This window comes from Enhydra lutris, unplaced genomic scaffold, assembly GCF_002288905.1.
Source record: "Enhydra lutris kenyoni isolate GAN:26980312 unplaced genomic scaffold, ASM228890v2 scaffoldscaffold40, whole genome shotgun sequence".
In the NCBI taxonomy this organism is placed as follows: Eukaryota; Metazoa; Chordata; class Mammalia; order Carnivora; family Mustelidae; genus Enhydra; species Enhydra lutris.
The window spans coordinates 3,667,704-3,686,530 of NW_019154124.1; the positions used below are offsets into that span (position 1 = coordinate 3,667,704).

The 18,827-nt window shown below is 49.0% G+C and overlaps 1 protein-coding gene and 1 long non-coding RNA gene across 9 annotated transcripts in view; one reads left to right on the plus strand and one right to left on the minus strand.

Annotated features, from left to right (window-relative positions):
• LOC111155334 (ataxin 7 like 1) overlaps window positions 1–18,827 on the plus strand; it is a 237,836-nt gene that overhangs the window by 84,495 nt on the left and 134,514 nt on the right. The window lies entirely within an intron of this gene.
• On the minus strand, window positions 213–12,045 carry LOC111155336. Of its 3 annotated transcripts, none has more exons than XR_002641136.1 (6): window positions 11,765–12,045; window positions 5,690–6,418; window positions 4,923–5,001; window positions 4,544–4,593; window positions 2,553–2,666; window positions 213–1,312 (listed from the first exon to the last, which is right to left on the minus strand). It is a non-coding gene; the product is annotated as an uncharacterized LOC111155336 (long non-coding RNA). The 3 variants fall into 3 exon arrangements; XR_002641134.1 differs by lacking the exon at window positions 11,765–12,045 and adding an exon at window positions 8,704–11,113; XR_002641135.1 differs by lacking the exons at window positions 4,923–5,001; window positions 11,765–12,045 and adding an exon at window positions 8,704–11,113.

Here is an 18,827-nt window from a genome sequence, read left to right on the forward strand (position 1 = left end):
CTCACACTTGGAATTTCTGGCTCTCTCCCACCCCCTTCAGTTGTCACTGTTCTATAATAAATAGGTTTGAAGTAAAGGGAGTTGCTTATCCAAGCTCTTCAGTAAGTGTATTTGGGCCTTTAGAATAGTTTTTATGTATTCTAATATCATCTATGAATATGTATGTGTATGATATATCCATATCTAAATATATATATATATATATATATATATACAGTGGGAATATTTCGTGTTTTTAATACGTAGACAGAGAATGCAGATTTATAGGCGCTTTCCAAAACTTCCTTACCTACACAAGGTAGAGGGGGGGCCCGAGGGAAAGGGCCATACAGTGAGCTTCTGCATAGAGGCCCAGTCTCCCGCCATTCCTGCGGCCAGCTCCGTGAGCTTGGTTTCTGCGTGTCTTCCATGAGAGTGATTTCCAGAGGTGCTTCTAGCTCTAACATTTCCGCTTCTGGCAGGCCGAGTCCGAAAGGAGCAAGTTGTGTGCTCGGCATGAGCTGACCTTCTTGCTCAGTGCTCTGCAGCGAGTGACCCTCTCTTCCTCCAAGAGGAGAGAATAGGGCAGGCCTTTCCAAAGGGAAGCTGTCAGAGACCCAGAGGGGACACCTACCAGCTAAGGTGACAGGTGGGGGGATGGAAAGCAGAGCAGTGGCGGGAGGATCCCACACAGCTGGTTTGTTCAGTGAATGACCATGGAATCCGCGAGGCCGATGGCTTCGGTTTGTCTTGGGAAGATGCGGAGGCTAGAGCCCTCCGAATGTGGTGGGCATTCATTCATTTGCAGGGACGTGCTGCTGTTCTGAGCACTGGGGAACGGGAACGGATGAACAGGACAGATGCGAACGGGACAGATGAAAATCCCATAGGCCCTCAAAACCTTCCCTAGGAACTTGATTCACTGGCAGAGTCTGTGATGGAAGGAACCAGAAAGGGACCTGGGACCTCACCGTGCCTTGCAGAGTTCTGTCCAAGGCGATGCCTCCTCTAGCCAGTGAAAGAGGTCTCAAGGGCTTGGCTCCACTGATGCTCCTGCCTCCCTCTGTTCTAGGCCTTTCAGTTCAAGAGCCAAGTCGAGTTCAGGGGGACAGCCTGGGGTTTTGTGGCCATCTTCTCTGAGCAGTGGCAGTAAATGAGAATGGGGGTTTGGGGTGACCGACCTCATCACTCGAAGCCCAGACTCCACCGAGCTTCTTGCCGAATGAGCTGACGAGTAGCGGTGGGAACACAACCACAGCTCAGCAGACAGAGGCGGCCAAACCTTGTCTTTCAGGTGTGTGTCCTGCTGATGCACAGCCCACGCTTATCAGACCTGGAAAACGCAAGGCAGAGCTCAGAGCCACAGCAGTTCTTTGGGAACAGGGAGGAGTTCTCAGTGTCCCTGAGAATTCTTTCAGTGGCTTCATGATACTTCTTTTCTCTATGTTTTATGCCCTCTGACTAGCCTTGCTATTTCCAACAAGTTCATAAGAGGGACACTGTGCTCAGTGCCAGGTACCGTGCCGTGCGCTTTCCCGATCTTCGCGTGTATGGTCCTCTCAGCAGCCCTGTGCGGCAGGTACCGGTGTGATCCCTGTTTTGAACGGGAGGAGGCTCAGGCTCAGGAGCGCCGTGCCTGCGGTCTCCAAGCGAGGCAGGTGCAGAGCCTGGTTCAGTGCAGGGAGCGCCACTCCAGAGCGAGGGACGTGCATCGTCGGCTTGCTTAGCCCTTGTCCCTCATGCCCACCTGCAGGGGTCCCCTGCCCTCCCCGCCCTGCCCAGACTCCAGGAGCTGCCCCGGTTCACTGGCCAGGTAGCACCTGGGAGTACGGGTCTTTATCCCCTATTTTGTTATCAGAGCTTTGTTTCAAAAGGCATCTCATGGAGAACCCCACCAAAAATATATATGCAAAGGAAAGCCACTGGCGTTGAACTTCTTATAGAAGCTCGAGCCCCGCCTGCCTGGCCTCTCCTGAGCCCCAGCCTGCGGGAGTCCATAAGACAGCATTTGAAGTCTGTTGTGATGGGGAGGATATAGAATGGGAGCCAGACAAAGCAATTCATGTTAACTGGGTAACCTTGGGCAGGCCGCCTCTGTCTCTCCACCTGGTCTGCCTCATGGAGTGGTTGGTGTGAAATCACTGGCAGGAAGCACCTTCTTGCAGTTACCCCCAGAACACGGGTTCCTCATGGCATCATGCCCCGTTGCCCCCAGCTGGAGACGCAGTTCGTCCCTCCTAGGAGCCATCGAGTTCTGTTCTCCTGTGCCACGACATCTTCTGCCGTGTGCTTCGGTTGTCTGCGGACTGTCTCAGCCCCTCTACCCGCCTCTCAGATCTTTTCAGGACCAGGGACGTGTCTTGTCAGTTCTGTATTCCCACGCCCCGAAATGAACCCATCATCACGGGCGCTGACCCCAGGAAGTTGAGCTGGGGTGCACCGGGAGGGACATTCCTAGAGGCCAGTGTTCCTGGGGCCAAATCCCAGCTCAGCCGTGCCCAGCCCTGAGACCCTGGACTTGTCACTTTTTTAAACGACATGGAACTGGATAGGGTGTTCTTTTAGCCACTTACTCATTCGCAGCACGTGTGACTCAGCTCCTGGATTTTATGGTTACCGGCACGGAGAGCAAGAGATGGGTGTGTGACGATATCCGAGATCTCGATGTCCTGGTTGCTTAAGTTAAACTGAAAAAAGCGCATGGTTGTGTGAGAGAGTGTGTGTGTGTGTGTGTGTGTGTGTGTGTGTGTGTGTAAGTATTTAGGCAGTTGGTTCTGGGGACTTTGAAGGTTGATGGTAACGTGAAAAATTGAAAGCCATAGTGGAAAAAATCATGAATTTCGGAGTAAGACAGACCTGGGCTAGAATCTGGACTAACATTTACAGTCTGTGTAACAGTGGGCTAATTGCATGACCTTTCTGAGCCTCCCTGTCCTCTAAAATGAAGGTGATAGTTCTTGCCTCACTGTTACTGTGAGGAGAGGAGATAGAGTAGAGTTTCCTGGCACATGGTAAAGAAATAAAGAAAGGGTCGCTATTATTCTCAATAAAGTGTGGCTCCTTCTTATTAAGTTGAATGTTTCTTATGAAAAATGGGAAAACCGATTCAGTAAAATGCTTCCTGTCTTCGTTTCTTGCCCTGTCTCAGGGACGTGAGTGCCGAGGTCAGCCTGTAGACATTGGCCCATGATTGATCTTCAGCCTCACATACTCTTGGAGGCAAGAATTGTCAGCCTGAAGATGATTACATGGCCAGGAGTCCCGAGGATATGGCTCTATAGATCTGATTTATGTTCGCATAAGGCCCCAGTGTCAGATCCTCTGGAAACTCCGTGAAACTCCAGGACCCTCTCTGAGGTCTCTGCCAGGGTCCATCCCGCTTTGGCTGCTTTGCCAATATGGGGTCCCATGAGTCCCCACTCCCAGGACACTCTGCATTCCTGTTTGCTCCTGACTTTGTGCCCCATGCTGATGTCCCAGACATAAAAAGCTGTGCTTTGCACAGGCAGGGGCTCTCTGGGAGCCTGTGTTGGTCCTCTGAGTTCTGTTTTCTGAGTCTGTGCAAGGGTCCTTTCAATGCCTTTTAAACCTCTACTCAGACGATCTAGAATTTTGAGGGATTGCTCTATTTCTAAAGCCCCTTAGGTGAGTTGCTGAGGTGATTTAGGGATAGTCACAGAAAGGGGAAACAGAAGCCTCGCCTTGGAGGCTGTCCAGCCCAAGTTGTAGCTTGATACGCTGCCATGGTATACCATGGTGTGATTGGCCCCTCTGGGGTCAGTCTGCTTAGAATCAAGTTCCAGCTCTACCATTTGTTAGCTATGTGACTTGGGCAGGTTACTTGGCCTCTCTGTGCTTTAGTTTCCTGATGCTTAAAATGGGTAGAGTGGTTTAGCCCATAAGGTGGTTGTAATGATTAAAAGAACTTGGGGCTCCTGGGTGGCTCAGTCAGTGAAGCGTCTGCCTCCCATCTCAGCTCAGGTCTTGATCTCAGGATCATGAGTTCAAGCCCCATGTTGGGCATGGAGACTACTTAAAAAAGAAGAAGAAGAAGAAGAAGTTGCCTTTGGAAAGTAGTTTGTACAATAATTAAACAAATTTTGCTCTAACAAGAAAAAAGTTAAGCTATCGAAAACCAGGCAATAAGCTACAGAGATTTGTAATGAAATCTTGTGCAGGGACTGCCTGGGTGGCTTAGTCAGTTAAGCGTCTGCCATCTGCTCGGGTCATGATCCCAGGGTCCTGGGATCGAGCCCCATGATGGGCTCCCTGCTCAGTGGGGAGCCTGCTTCTCCCTCTCCATCTGCTGCTCCCCCTACTTGTACTCGCGGTCTTTCTCTCTCAAATAAATTAAATCTTTAAAGTAAATAAATAAATAAAACAGAGTCGGAGGACGGCATGTGAGACCTTCCTCTTACGTCCGTTGTTGTGGGGCCCACCCTCATCCCAGAGACGCAGTCGTTACCATCTTTCCAAAAAGAACCCTCTCTCTGTGATACGTGTATGCGGGTGCGGGTGCGTGTGTGTGCGTGTGCATGTGTGCACGCGTGCACAGGGGTCTTACCTGTGTGCACAGGCGTGGATATGAGCTCAAAACAAGGAGGTGTGAGGTGCCTGCCATGGACAAAAAAATTTAGTATTACTTTCAGTAGTGGCGCACCTTAACAATTTAGAATATTGTAGTCAGCCGAAAAGAAGACTAATAGATTTAAGTAGTATCTTTGTAATGGGGTTGAACATTTATGAAGTTGTAGTTGTAGGATTTGTCCAAATGAAAGGAGTATGATTTTTTTCCCCTCTCCTTATCTCCAATATATTTGCATAATGAGCTACTACAGTAAAGCAGGGCTTCTCGCCAGTGACACCGGTCCCGTCGGAGGCTGGCTAATTGTCTGTGTTGGGGACCCCCTGTGCAGTGTGGGGCACCGAACAGCTTCCCAGACCTCTGTCCACTCAATGCCAGTAGCAGCCACCACCTCAGTCATGATCGCCAGAACTGTCTCCAGCCACTGCCAGTGTTCCCTAAGGGACAGAAACCGCCCCCGGTTAAAAACGACTCCCATAACATAGAACACCCCCACGTATTATCGCATATCCTGTGCTTTTCTATATTTAAATTTTTCTCTGCATGAACGTGAATGCGTGTGCACATACACACGTAGCAGAATATCACGTACGGCAGCATGGAGAAAGTTTACTATTTCGGCTTCCACAGAGCTGGTCACCGGGCTAATTTCCCCGTCACATTTGTATGCCAACCCTAATACAAGCTATCTTCTAGAAGCCCCGAAGCCGCAGTTTTTCCCACCTCAAACCAAAAAACGGGAGAAGAGGCAAAAGAAAGAGCACATCCATAGACACAGATCATTTAGCCACATTTGGTTCCTGCCCTCCACGCAGAGGAGAGCCCCGCAACCCCACACCCCATCCATCAGACAGAGATAATCCTGGGATGTCGCTGCTACTTGAAAAAAAAAAAAAAAAAAGAATGTATTCGAACCAAAGAACCTAGATGTCATTCAATAGACAAGAGAGGATTAATTTTTCCCCTCTTTCTCAGAGAGGGCTTTTATTCCCTTCCCTGATTATATTTTTGAATGCCCTTCAAGTAGCTGTTTTGCATGTTGATGGTGAATGCAGCAGGATTTAATGAACTGTGAGCTAAAGCAGAGAGGCTGAGCAGGAAAATAAATGAGTGACAGCAACTCACCTCAGTTCCTTGCACACATGTCCAGATGCCAGTGTCGGTTGGGTCCCGGGAGCGACACAGCCCAGCAGCCCTGCACACGGGAGCCACATTAAGGAGGTTCCAGGCTTTCCTGCCATTGTTCTTTTCACTTTGGCTGTCTCCGGGTGACCTCTAGTTGAGGAGGAAACACACCATTTGGGCTTCTGAGCCCTAGAGACAGTCAGTCCCTCTGAATGTCAGTGCCCCCTGGGCTTCTCGGGAATCATCGGCGACTAATGATCCTAGAGGACTTCCTGTCTGAAGGTGCTTGTGTTCACCACACGGAGCCCTTGGGTCTGAGTGTCAGTGCAGTTGGATTTGTTTGCTGAGATTACATTTCTGTTGTTGTTACTGTTCGTCGTTTTTTATGAGACTGGATTACTTACCCCGGAGAAGTACAAAATAATTAAAGGAAATTGTTCTCATCAAACATAGTCTTTGTCGAGTCTGACAGCATTAATTAATAAGGCTTGGCAAAAGCATGGGAATATGTGCAAACTTTATTTTGTTAGTAGGATTCTTTTTTACTTTTAATTTGATGAATGTACCCCAGTCCGGAATGAGCTCCTAGACTGGTATGTCTTTGGGGTTCCTTATGATCAGAAGCAGTGTCTGCCATTGTTTCTTCTGATCGCATCTTCCCATCATCCTGGTAAAGTGTGGATCATATGCTAGGTCCTCAGGAAATTCCTACAAATCCTACGGAGATCCCTATGGAAAGAAGCGACAGACCGATTAACAAATAACAAAAAAGGTTATACCTTAAGTCAAGCATTACATCTGCAAGAACCCACAAGTAGGACTGCGTTGTGCTCCAGTTCAAGTGTTTATATTTTGAACTTGCATCTGCCCAAGTTACAGTCAATGCTGGGTCTGGAACAGAGCAGGTTGACCTGGTCCCCAACCCGGACTTTTCTCTTTGCTCTGCTAACGGCAAACAAAAATACCAGTAACAACAATGATGATAAAGCTGACGCATGTGGTGAGCCCTCACACGTGCTAAGCTTTCCGTGTGTTAGCTAATCCTGTCACCACGTGGTCATATTCTCCCTGTCATACAGCCAAGAAAGGGAAATTCAGAGGGTTTAGGAAATCTGCTCCAGATCCGGCCGAAATAAGTGGCAGAACCGGGATTCCAACCTCTGTCTGACTCAAGTCACTTTAACCATGGTCCAGGTGGAAAGTTTTGGGCCTGGAGCTCTCTGCAGCACTGTAGCTAGGCTTGGCTACAGAGAGGTCCTCGGGGTCCCCTGTGGGATCTGCACAGGTGCTCTCGGGCAACTGAGCTCCCTGTCTCTTCCTCACCCACACTGCTGACCTGGGCTGCTCACTGGCAGAGGTGAGGAACTTGGGCACAGTCTCGGGCACAAGGAAGAAGGGAGGAATAAATCCTCCCTGGTGAGTGTATTTGGAGCCTCAGCCCCAAACCTCTTTAAATATCGACAGATAAAAAGAAGGGAGCTTCTCGTGGTGGTGGAGTGGGTACCATCAGCAGTACCTGCGCCTGTAGGTTCTCCTGTATTTCCAACAAAAGAATGGATCCCTGAGGCCCACAGTCGGTGCTTTCCTCTACACCATCAAAATTCCCTTTTTGCATGTTTCTGTAAATTAAGTAGAAATGCTAACAAACAGCAGATGTAACAGTTCAGCTCAAATTTAAAGCTAAATCAATAGGATCTTCATAACCTTAGGATTGTTGAATTCATCTTTAATTGAAAAAAAAAGTCTACCTTATAATCTCATCAAAGCCTTTTTCTTGAAGGCTGAATCTCATGGGTTACCTTCAGAGTCGCATGGCTTTGACTCATTCATTTATTTGAAAAATGTTTACTGAGCACCTGTTACACGCAGGCATTGTTCTTGTGCCACAGGTGTCGTGGTGAGCATCACAGACAAGGGCATGGCTTTCTTGAAGCCAATATTCTGGGAGGTTAAATGACATAAACAAAAATGCAGTCAAGTCATATAAAGAGCTGGCAGGAGAATGTCCCAGCAGGAGAGGTGGGTGGGGACCAGAACCATAGAGCCTTGCAGGCCAGGGCCCAGAGTTTGGGTTTTATTCTGGGTGCGGTGAGAAGACACTGAGGGCATCGAGTGAGGCAAAGACATAATCTGGTTGATATTTTTAGATGATCACTCTGGTGGCTTGGAGCCTGGGAAACTTCCTAGGGACGAAAGCAGCACTGTGCAGATAGAAAAGGATAACTTTGAAGTCCGTTCTGGAAAAGTAACTGACAGAATTTGATGATGGGCCACATTGGAAGAGAGGGGTCAACATTTCGGATTAGTTAGCAGGGCAGAAAAAGCAGCAGAGGATGACAACATGGAAGCCAAGACAGCAGGGCCTTAAGTAGACCCGGTCAAATGCCAAGAGGTTGAGTGAGAGGAGAAAAGGGAAGAAGCCCCTAGATTTGCCATCATAGGCTGTAACTGACCTTGACAATTCCCATCTCAGATGGGTCTTGAGATTTTTTTTTTTTCCCCAAGTGTGGGTGACTTCATTTTTACCATCCCTGATAGACCTCTTTTTAGGCTGACAGAGCCCCAAGTATTCTATCTGCATTTGTGCTGAGGCCAGCTGCCACCCAGTCAAATTGTCAGGTGGTTCCTCTGCCCCCAGCATCCCCATGTTCTATGGGACTGATTACTGTGCAGCAGGGTCACCTGCAAACACCAGCAGATGAGCCGTATGCGTCCCTGAGTCCCGGCGTGGAGCATATTTCTGGACTTGGTATGCAGTCAGGTAGAAGGAAGGACTCCTCTGATCCCAGTTAGGGTGCCCTTGGTGCCCTCCACTTCACCAGCATTTGCATACGTCAGGGCTATTAGAAGTGCTCGCTGACTTGTCCATCCCATCTCTCTCCCTTTCTTTCTCTCCCTCTCTCTGTCTCTGTCATACACACACACACACACACACACACACACACACACACACACCCCAGACCAGGAGTAGTTCCAAGGAGCCAGGACCCCTGTCATCACCTGCGTTATATTACCTGTGTTAATGATGATGCTGGATACACAGTTGCTGCTCAGTATATGTCTTTGAAAATGAAGGGAGAAGAGAGGAAGGAAGCAAACAATGAAGAAAAATTGGCTTGCTGTTTGTGAAGAAGCCAGATTCCACATGTAAACGAGTACATTCATTTAGAAGACACCACTCCTTGAAGGAGAATGACCAGCTCTGTTCCAATACGGTTGGAGAGGCGGCATCCGGGGAAACGTCCTTCCTTGCGGGCAGCTTGGGAGGCTGCAGCTTTGATCCTTGACCACAGCTGATTTCTGGAGGGCTCTCCCCGTAACATGACCCCCAGCTTCTGACTCATCACTGGCTTGTCCCTGCTGTGCGGCTGCCCTGCTCCATTCCTCAGAGCTGTATCAACCAAGGAAAATCGGGAACAGTCGTCGCTTTATTTAAATCCAAGGAAAGAATGTGGCCAGCACAGATTCAAAAGGTCATTTTGCAATCCTCTGCATCCCAAGCCGTGAGGAGGGCAGCACTTCGCAGGCAGAGGTCCCTCCCTGGTGTGGCGAACCGTACCGTGAAAGCTAGAGCTGCGGCTATACGCGGGTGGGCGCACGCACACCGGGGGACCTGTGCCCAGATCCCTCCGGAGGTTCGTGGCTGCTCTCTGAGGATTAAATTGATCTGAGGTCTTGGAGTGAAACACAGGAACATCTCTTTCACTGTGGAGTCTAATCACCGAGTTTATCTTAATCCAGCCACAAACACGGGGTAACTATCATGGTCGTCGTCAGGCACTTCTGTTTCCAATAACGTGACCCCAGACACAAACCCACTTCATCTGGTGCCGGAGCGGAGAAACAGAGATTTTTTTCTTTTTCTCCCCCACCAACCCTGGAGGAGAAACTGGCCATAGAGAGAGTCCACGATCCCCAAACCCTGGGCGCTGTGCTTTCTAACAAAAGGGCATTTGAGGGCGTGAGGATTATACACCATTTTTGCCTCACACCCGGATGCAGGATCCCTGCTGCTGTCGAAGCTCGAAGTCTGCTGAGCGCTTGTCCTCTTAGAAGGGTCTCTGGAGTTCTCGTTCAAGGGGCTGGTTCTTAGTGCGCGGCAGGGGTCACTGAGAGCGTCCCATACGAGGAAGCCCTGTATAGGTTCACCTCGGGGATGTGAAGGAAGGTTCCAGGCCCTCTTGTTTCTAAAGTCAAAGCCCTTTTCCCCTCATGTGTACACTTACTGTGGCAGGTTTCTTGTTCCCTCCTCTGGAGGAAGGTGCTGTTAAATTGCCATGGCTTCTTAGCAGTTAGTGGTGTCCTGGGATCCAGGGAATCCTGCAGCTCGGGGAGGGCTACACCGAGCCAGGCCCCTTGGAACTGGGCACAAGTTAGGCGAAGCAGAAGACTCGAGAGATAAGTGGTCTGGGGGCAGTAACGACTGGGAGCGAGCAAACTGTTCCACGACGATGAACCCTCTTCATGTGCAATGAGTAATAATAACTTTCTTTCCAGAGAAAGTTCCCTTAGCTTTACAAAACCGCAGCTGTCGATCTCTGTCCAAGGTGTGGCCTCTGGCAAACCCTGTGATTTGCTTGTCTATGAGTGTTGTCAATGCTTTGCTTTCCTCCCCCAGGAATCACTTCTTCAGATTCCTGAGCCTCCCACAGAGGTTCATGCGGCGGCATCCGTGCTGGGTCCGTGCTGTCCACCAACTGTTCTTGACTCTCTTTGGCAAGTGTCTGCCTCCAGCAGGAGTGCACTGCCTCTGTCCCCATCAGCAAGGTCACACTGACCCAGGCCCCGACCAACGTCCTTGCTCCGTGACCCACACTACTGTCAGCTCTGGGTGTCCGCTTGATGGTGGCACGATGTCCAGAGATATAGGTGATCAGGCAACCACGTGTTTAAGGAAGCAGGGCCTGGATGGCAGGTGCTTTCAGAATCCCAGCCCTGCTTTCCCAGCTGTGCTGTCGGATCCTTACCACTGGTGACACTCATCGTGGGAGCTGGTAGTAGGGCACCTCTGCCCTTAGGACAAACCTGGGCCTCAGCTACTCTTCAGAGAAGGGGGAGCAGTGGTGGTGGTAGTGGGTTTGCCGTTGCTACGAGGAGCCGGGAGACCCACAGGGAGGCCTGGAGGTGGAGGGGTTGCCCCATCAAGCTGGCCCGCCCGGTGGCTGGGGGACATTTGTGCCCCAGGAAACCACCAGGCTGTTTTAACCACAGCAGGTGCACCAGGCACAGTCAGAAGAGCTGCGTCCCCTCTCTCTTATCCTCCATCTTTCTGCCTCCTGCCTCCGCTCACCCACAGAACTTACAGACCCGTCAGTAATTCGGTTTGGGCCACATTGCCCTGATCCTGCATACCATCCATTTTCCGTGGTTGGACGGTTTTCTTTTTAATATTTGTCCCCTCTGGGACGCGTGGGTGGCTCAGTCAGTTAAGTGGCGGCCTTTGGCTCAGGTCATGATCCCAGCGTCCTGGGATGGAGTCCCACATCGGGCTCCTTACTCGGCGGGGAGCCTGCTTCTCCCTCTGCCTCTGCCGCCACTCTGCCTGCGTGTGCTCGCTCGCAGTCTCTCTTTCTCTCTGACAGATAAATAAATGAAATCTTATTAAAAAAAAATATATATATAGGGGTGCCTGGGTGGCTCAGTGGGTTAGAGCCTCTGCCTTCGGCTCAGGTCATGATCCCAGGGTCCTGGGATCGAGCCCCACATCGGGCTCTCTGCTCAGCAGGGAGCCTGCTTCCTCCTCTCTCTCTGCCTGCCTCTCCCGCTACTTGTGATCTCTGCCTGTCAAATAAATAAATAAAATCTTAAAAAAATAAAATATATATATATATATGTTTGTCCCCTCCATCAGCTAGCTCTGGAACTGAATTGGGTCAGCAATGCAGTCCAGGGGATGGAGCATTTGCCTGGTTGGGGTTTTGTCTTGAGGGAGTCCTTGGGCGAGACCCTTCCTCCCTGCAGGATAACCGGACCTGTATTTTTCCTGGGCTTCTCCTCTGCAGCCTTCCCAGATCATTTTTCAGCAGTGGTTGGCCGTGGAAAAGAATGAACAGAAGGCCCCATACACTCTCTTACCTGCAGTGTTTGCTCCATTCCAGGACACTGTTCATTGTCAGATGCCACATCAACCGGATAGCACCTTCCCCCAGGTGCCAGTGGCACTTCCAGAACAGTCTCTCCAACCAGCCCACATCAGTGAGTGGAGGGAGATGGGCATAGAGTGGGGCGAGCCAGCACAGCCTGGGGAATGAGCCAGGAGCAGCTTCCAGGCCTACACGCTGGGTCATAATTAACCCACGCACATCCCTCTTTTCTTCCAGGACTCCTGTACTTCATCTTCCCCCTGGTGTAGAATTAAGTTCAAAGCACAAAAGAATGAAGTTATCATGGCTCAGGGAGTTTCCTGTTTCTAGTGATAGCCCCTGACAAATGTCATGTAAATTAACGTGGTCCCATAGCAACTCAGCCACACATAGAAGAAGAAAAAAAAAATCACACAACCACCAAGTGGTAATTTAGGAGTGTGGTTTTAGTTTTCAGATGTAAGAATAGTTGGGGGAGGCCTTACTGTTGTTTTATTTTTGATTTCTGGTTTAGTTTACAATGGACAGAGAATGTCAGCTCTAAGTTGTCCATTTTAGAACTTATGATATTTCCTTTGTGACTAGTTAGCATGCGATCATTTTTTTTAATGTGTCATGTGTGATTAGAAAATGTGTTTACCCTCTCTTTTGTATGCAAGTTTCTCTGTATTTATTATTTTGTTCAAATCTTATATATCCTGAGCATTTTTGTCTGCTTGGTCTGTGATTTCTGAGAAAGGGTTTTGGTTTTTTTTTAAGATTTTATTTATTTGATAGAGAAAGAGAGTGTGTAGGCATGAGCAGTGGGAGGGGCAGAGGGAGAGGGAGAAGCAGATTCTATGTGATCAGGGAGCTCGATGGGGGGCTTGATCCCAGGACACCAAGATCATGATTTGAGCAGAAGGCAGACACTTAACCGACTGAGCCACTGAGGCATCCCTCTGAGAAAAGGGTCTTAAGTCTCCTATGACGGTTATAAGTATGTCAGGCTCTCCTGGAACTCGGATAGCTTTTGATTTACAGTTTTGAGACTGTGCTGTTGGGTGCATATAAGTTTATGACACATGTCTTTTTAATGGTAGAGTCTTCGTCTCATTAATTTTCCCCTTAGGTCCTATTTTATCTGATTAACTTACCCAGTTTTCTTTTGGTGAATAAATGTTTGTCTTGTCTCTTTTCAATCTTTTATTTTAAATTCTTTTATTTTTTAAGATTTTATTTGTTTATGATAGACAGCAAGAGAGGGGACACAAGCAGGGGGAATGGGAGAGGGAGAAGCAGACTTCCCGCAAAGGAGGGAACCCAGTGTGGGGCTCCTTCCCAGGACCCTGGATCATGACCCGAGCCAAAGGCAGACGCTTAATGACTGAGCCACCCAGGCATCCCTATTTTCAACTCTTTTGTGTTCTCTTGTCTTGGGCTCTTCTCTTGTAAACAGTATATAGCTAGCTTTTGTGAAAGTCCAATCTGATAGTGCCTTTTAATAGGTAAGTTTTATCCATTTACATTTATTGTGATTACTTTATATATTTGGACTTATTTCTGTCTTTTAATTTGTGTTTCTGTGTACCTTGCTTCCTGTTTGCTTCTTTGTTCTCCTTTCCTATCTTCCATTAGATTAGCCAAGTTTTCTTAACCTTCTTCCCATTTTTTTCTCTGCTAGTTTGGCCAGAATAGATTTTATTTTATCTATAAAAAAATCTATCTATCTATCTATCTATTTATTTATGTGGTGATTGCCATTAAGTTTTTAACGTGCATACTGAACAATAATTTTTTTCCTAGTAAAGGCTACAATTATCCAGGATTTCGGTGTTCTCAAACAACACAAAGACCTTTGTACACTTTTCTCTTAACTTAAAGTCAACTGGTAATTACAATAAAGAGTTGAAATCCTGGCCCAAAACATTGCCATGCATTCTCAGCCTACTAACTCACAGGCAGATTAGAGGCACCTTTTTGATTTCTAAAGCATGAACTTTTGGCTAATTCACTCCGTTTTACACCCTAGGGTGCTCTTGGACATCTGTCTAGTTCAGAGTGATACATTCATTTCCAGTCTTTAAAGAAATCTGTCAAGTTCCTGAAAACATTCTGAAGTAGGACTGGACAACAGAGAATTCAGAGCCCTATGCTGTACTGCTAGGCTCTGTTCCCATACGTCCTGTTCATCATGTGTAAGATTTTTAGTGAGAAAATGAAGGGGCCCCTCCCTGCTGACTCCTGCTTTCTTATCCCATGATTCCCAAACTTTAGTGTGCATTTGAATCCCCCAGGTGTTTGCTAAATGCTAAATTGCTAACATGCAGATTCTGATTGAGTATGTCTGTGTTTCTGATGCCCTTCCAGGTGATGCTGGTGCTTTCAGTCCGTAGACCACATTTGAGAAAACAAGTGCTTGGAGAATAAAATTTAGCTAGGAAAGTTGGGGCTTCAGTCCTAGGTCAGGGTTCCATGACACCTCACAGACCAGCAGACAGCAGAAGAAATACGCTCTTCGAAGTGTTGAGGGGTTCGGGATCATTCAGAGTCTGAAGGTCTCCTTAAAGCCTTCAGGTCTGGCAGAGCACAGCGTCAGTGATCATTCCGCACACCGGGAGTCCCTCTCACCCCCGTGGGCTCTGTCTGCCTCCCCTCTGGAGGTCAGCACAGCACGTGCTTCAGGTAGACGTGACTCTGTGAGTCAGTGCCCCAAGAAAGAGCCTGCCTGGGGCCGGGGGCAGGTTTCCTGGTAATTTATGTTTAAGACAAGCTTTTAATAGAACTACACTTTTAAATAGTAACCAGGAAAAAGATTCTTTTTAACGGGGAGCCATTTATAGGACTCAGCTGTTGAGGCTCAAGGGTAGCATTAGGCTTAAGTTTAATCTTCTGTACGCCATAATTTACAGCACTGAGTAAAGTATTGTACATACAACGATTTCAGTCATTTGCTGTGATAAATAGCTATCGCTCTTGGCAGAACAGAAACACCGTCTCTGCTTTCCACTTATGAATATTGAATGGTCTCAGGCAGGCTTTGGCTATAAGTTTTTAAAGGGGAAATCCCCGCCGATCACAGCTCCTCACTAGCCCGAAGTGTGATTTCCCTGCTCCCTGCACCCACCAGCCCTTGATCCGGACGGTGGTTCTGCACCACGCATGTCCTGGGGAATATCGCACAGGGCACTTCGGACGGTCCCTACTGCAAGCCCTGCAGTTTTGCACCGCACGTCCCCCTGGTAGTTTGGTAGATTTAACTAGTGGCAGGAAGCCAGTGACAGAGGTCAGGGAAAGAGCTTAAAGGTGATCATCTGATGGAGCAGAAATTCTGTTTGGTGCCTCACAGCGAGAGATGGTGTCAGCTCAGGAAATGGAAACAAATGGGGGCCAAGGGGGAAAAGAAAACGTCAAGATTCTAAATCTCTAGGGATCCACTCTTTAGGAGCTCGGAGACACACGTGCCTTCCACCAGATTTCCCTCAGTTCAGCGACTTTGTTCCCTGCCACCTGGGAGGAGGCAAAATGGATATTTAAGTATGACGCTTGGTAGAGTGACCAGCTTGTCTTGGGAAGTCACTGGGGCCATGTTGGCCATTCACCCTAGACTCAGGCTTCCAGAAATTCTCCCCTCAGCCCAGCTCCTTTCCTGTGGGTGAATTTTCTACACTAGGGACTAAAATCCTTACACTGGCACTCATTGATTTGTCTCATGTTTGTGAGCACCCACTGTATGCCAAGCCTTGCATTGGGTGGTGAGAGGACTCAAGGGTGAACATGAGTAGAGAGGGTGAACAAGTAAAATAGTGTCCCTTGGCCTCCTTTTGAATGCCATGACACAGACTGCCTTCCTGTGGCCCATTTGGGAGCGGCCAAATGCCACTTAGACACAGCATCTCTCTAAGATGATTCCTTTGAACACAGAGACTAGAGGCTTCTATTCTCACTACAGCCTTCTGAGGGTGAGCATGTATCTCTGGAAATATCTTCAATTTCTAGAGCATCTTGTCATTTATGAAGCACTCTCTAGTAACTTCTTCATTCTCACCGTGGTAACAACTCAGTGAGGGGAACTGGGCGCTGGCTTCCCAGCTCCGGAAGCTCAAAGAAGCTCCGCACCCTTCCGAAGGTCGCTGACGGCCCGCTGCAGAGGTGGGACGAGCACTCAGGACTCCTGAATCTGACCTCAGTGTGTTTTCCGTGGACCGAGACCCCAGGGAAGAAATGCACAGCCGCAGCAAAATATTGGAGGCAAGTGTACCTTTATGAAACTTCCAGCCTTGGCCAGTTTCTAATTCCAGATGGACCAGCAACCAGCGCCTCCCTCTTCTCGCTTTCTCGTCTCCACTTCACATGGGATCCAAGCTTTCTGTAATAACTACTTGAAAGACAGCCTTACTGTCCTGATTCTGAAGGAATATTATTCAGCCTACTCATAGGCTAGGATCCATCCTTTCATTTCCTGGCCAGAAGATTCCATCAGAACAAAGTTACGGTCATTTGAGCAGACGCTGAAGGCGTTCGGTTGCGTTCCGCCTGAGAATAAATCCTCTCGGCATTCTGATTAGTTACAACTGGTGATGAGAGAATTGTGTGGGCCAAAAACTCCAAGTATGTGTTTCATATGCCTGTAAACCTACTAATGAGAATGGGGTTTGGCAGAAAGCTGGGCTTAGTGTTGCTTGTTAGTATTCTGCGAGCTGGATTATAGACACAGATACAACACAATTTGATCTTGATAGCTTCCCTCATTCCCGGGCCTCAGATGAGTTTGTTAAGCAGGAAGATGAGAGGAAGCAGTTGGGAGAGAGAATTAGGTGTGAGTGGCTCAAGAGACCAAACCGTGGGGCACCTGGGTGGCTCAGTGGGTTAAAGCCTCTGCCTTCGGCTCAGGTCATGATCTCAGGGTCCTGGGATCGAGCCCCGCATCGGGCTCTCTGCTCAGTGGAGAGCCTGCTTCCTCCTCTCTCTCTCTCTCTCTCTCTCTGCCTGCCTCTCTGCCTACATGTGATCTCCGTCTGTCAAATAAATAAATAAAATCTTTAAAAAAAAAAGAGACCAAACCGTTCAGGACTCCTTGGCAGCCTTGCTGTGACCTCCTGCCTCTCTTTGCCCATCTGTGGAATGGGCTTGGTGGTGACACTCCAAGGTTATTATTAGAAATGAAGACCTTGAAAATGCCTTGGCATGTGACTTGCGCTATAAATATGCTTTGCTGCCATGTGGGAAAGGGAGTTTTTAGCTGCGATGTACCATGAGGTGAAGCAGGGAACGTCAGTCCCTGGCAGAGGGAGCCTTGCCAGAGTCGGGAGAGGTGTGAGGGAGAGGGCCAGGTGCTTGTGTACGGAAGGAGGACGCAAAGACCGTGCCGCAAACACACATGGCATGTTCAAAACAAACAAGCACAAAATAAACATTTGAACGCCTGGCCTGAACTTAGAAGCACATAGGGGATTGGAGATGAGCCTCTGTCCTTTCACATTATGGGCTCTGCGGTCCAGCCCCAGCCATGCACTGAATTCCAGAGGGTTGGGGCTGGGGAAGCAGGAAGACCTAGGCAGACCAGTGGCCGTGTGGGGTTCAGCTGCCGTGTTTGGAAGAGGATTGTATTAGGAGAAGCAGCACAGGTCAGGAAGGAGCCAGCCGCTGGAGCAAGCTGTCTCTGTGTGCTGGTGTCTCTCTCTGCTCCTCGCCAGCCAGGGGACCTTCAGCCAGTCCCTCAATCTCCACGCCTCTTTCCTCATCCACAAAAGAGGGTGAAATTAGCACCTGTCTCAGAGATTGTCAGGAGGATGAAATGAGTAACCGCGCGTGTGGCGTTTGCAAGGGCAGCCAGCATCTGTCCCCGTAAGCATCCTGAGGGCTTCCCCAGCCTTGCGAATTCCGGCTTATGGCAGTGACAGGACACACACCGGACTGGCTGAGGGGGGTTCGCCTGCGGAGGACTGCGGCTGCTGACCCTCACTAAATAAATAAAGATTTTATTTATTTGTTTGACAGAGATCACAAGTAGGCAGAGAGGCAGGCAGAGAGAGAGGGGGGAAGCAGGCTCCCTGCTGAGCAGAGAGCCCGATGCGGGGCTCGATCCCAGGACCCTGGGATCATGACCCGAGCCGAAGGCAGAGGCTTTAACCCACTGAGCCACCCAGGCGCCCCTCTTTTTTTTTTTTTTTTTTTAAGATTTCTTTATTTGAGAGAAACAGAGCACAAGCAGGGGGAGAGGCAGAAGCAGAGGGAAAGGGAGAAGCAGACTCCCCACTGAGCTGGGAGCCAGAGCTGGGACTCGATCCCAGGACGTGGAGATCATGACCTGAGCTGAAGGCAGACGTTTAACCATCTGAGCCACCTCTCTGTCAGAGAGGCAGCGTCGGCTGGAAAGAAGAAGAAGGGTCACAGCCAGACGATAACCAGGCTTGGCTGGACCACTGGCTGTATCCACAAAGCAGATTCCAGTGGCCAGTCTCCTAGAAATTTCTGTCTGTTTATCTCATGCAAGTCTGTCTTTCCCAGAGTCACTCGCTGATACTGCATCTCGAGTCTGGAATCCTACGAAATCATTCCCCTGTTATCTGTCTGCTTCAACAAGGGAAAAATCCCTGTCATCCGGGACTCCTGTCTAATGCCTGCTGCCCTGCCTGCCAACGGTGTGTGGGCAGCTCTGCTCTCTGCTGCACACGTCTTCAGAATGACGGGATTTCGGGCTTTCAGAGCAAGTGTCTTTAAATCCGCTGGTGAAAGGAGACAGCAGTCATCTGCGGGATGGTGTTTGCCAAAATGTGGCCTCATGACAGGAAGAAGTGACGGCTCCTGGCATGAAACCTGGTTCCCCCTGGGCGTACACCCAGCCTGAACAGCTCCTTTAAAACCAGAAGCAATTTGTCATCTTTTGATTCTCTTCCAGTACTGTCCCTGTCACAGGTAGATAAATGAGGCAGCGCATGGGTGTCCCAATGCAGGAATGTCTAATCCCTGCGGTTTCCCATGAAGCCGTCACTCCACAGGGATGGAGAGCACGGTGGGGTGGTCCCTGGCCCCAGAATTGTAGCCATAAGCAAATTTTTTCATCACATGTCCCA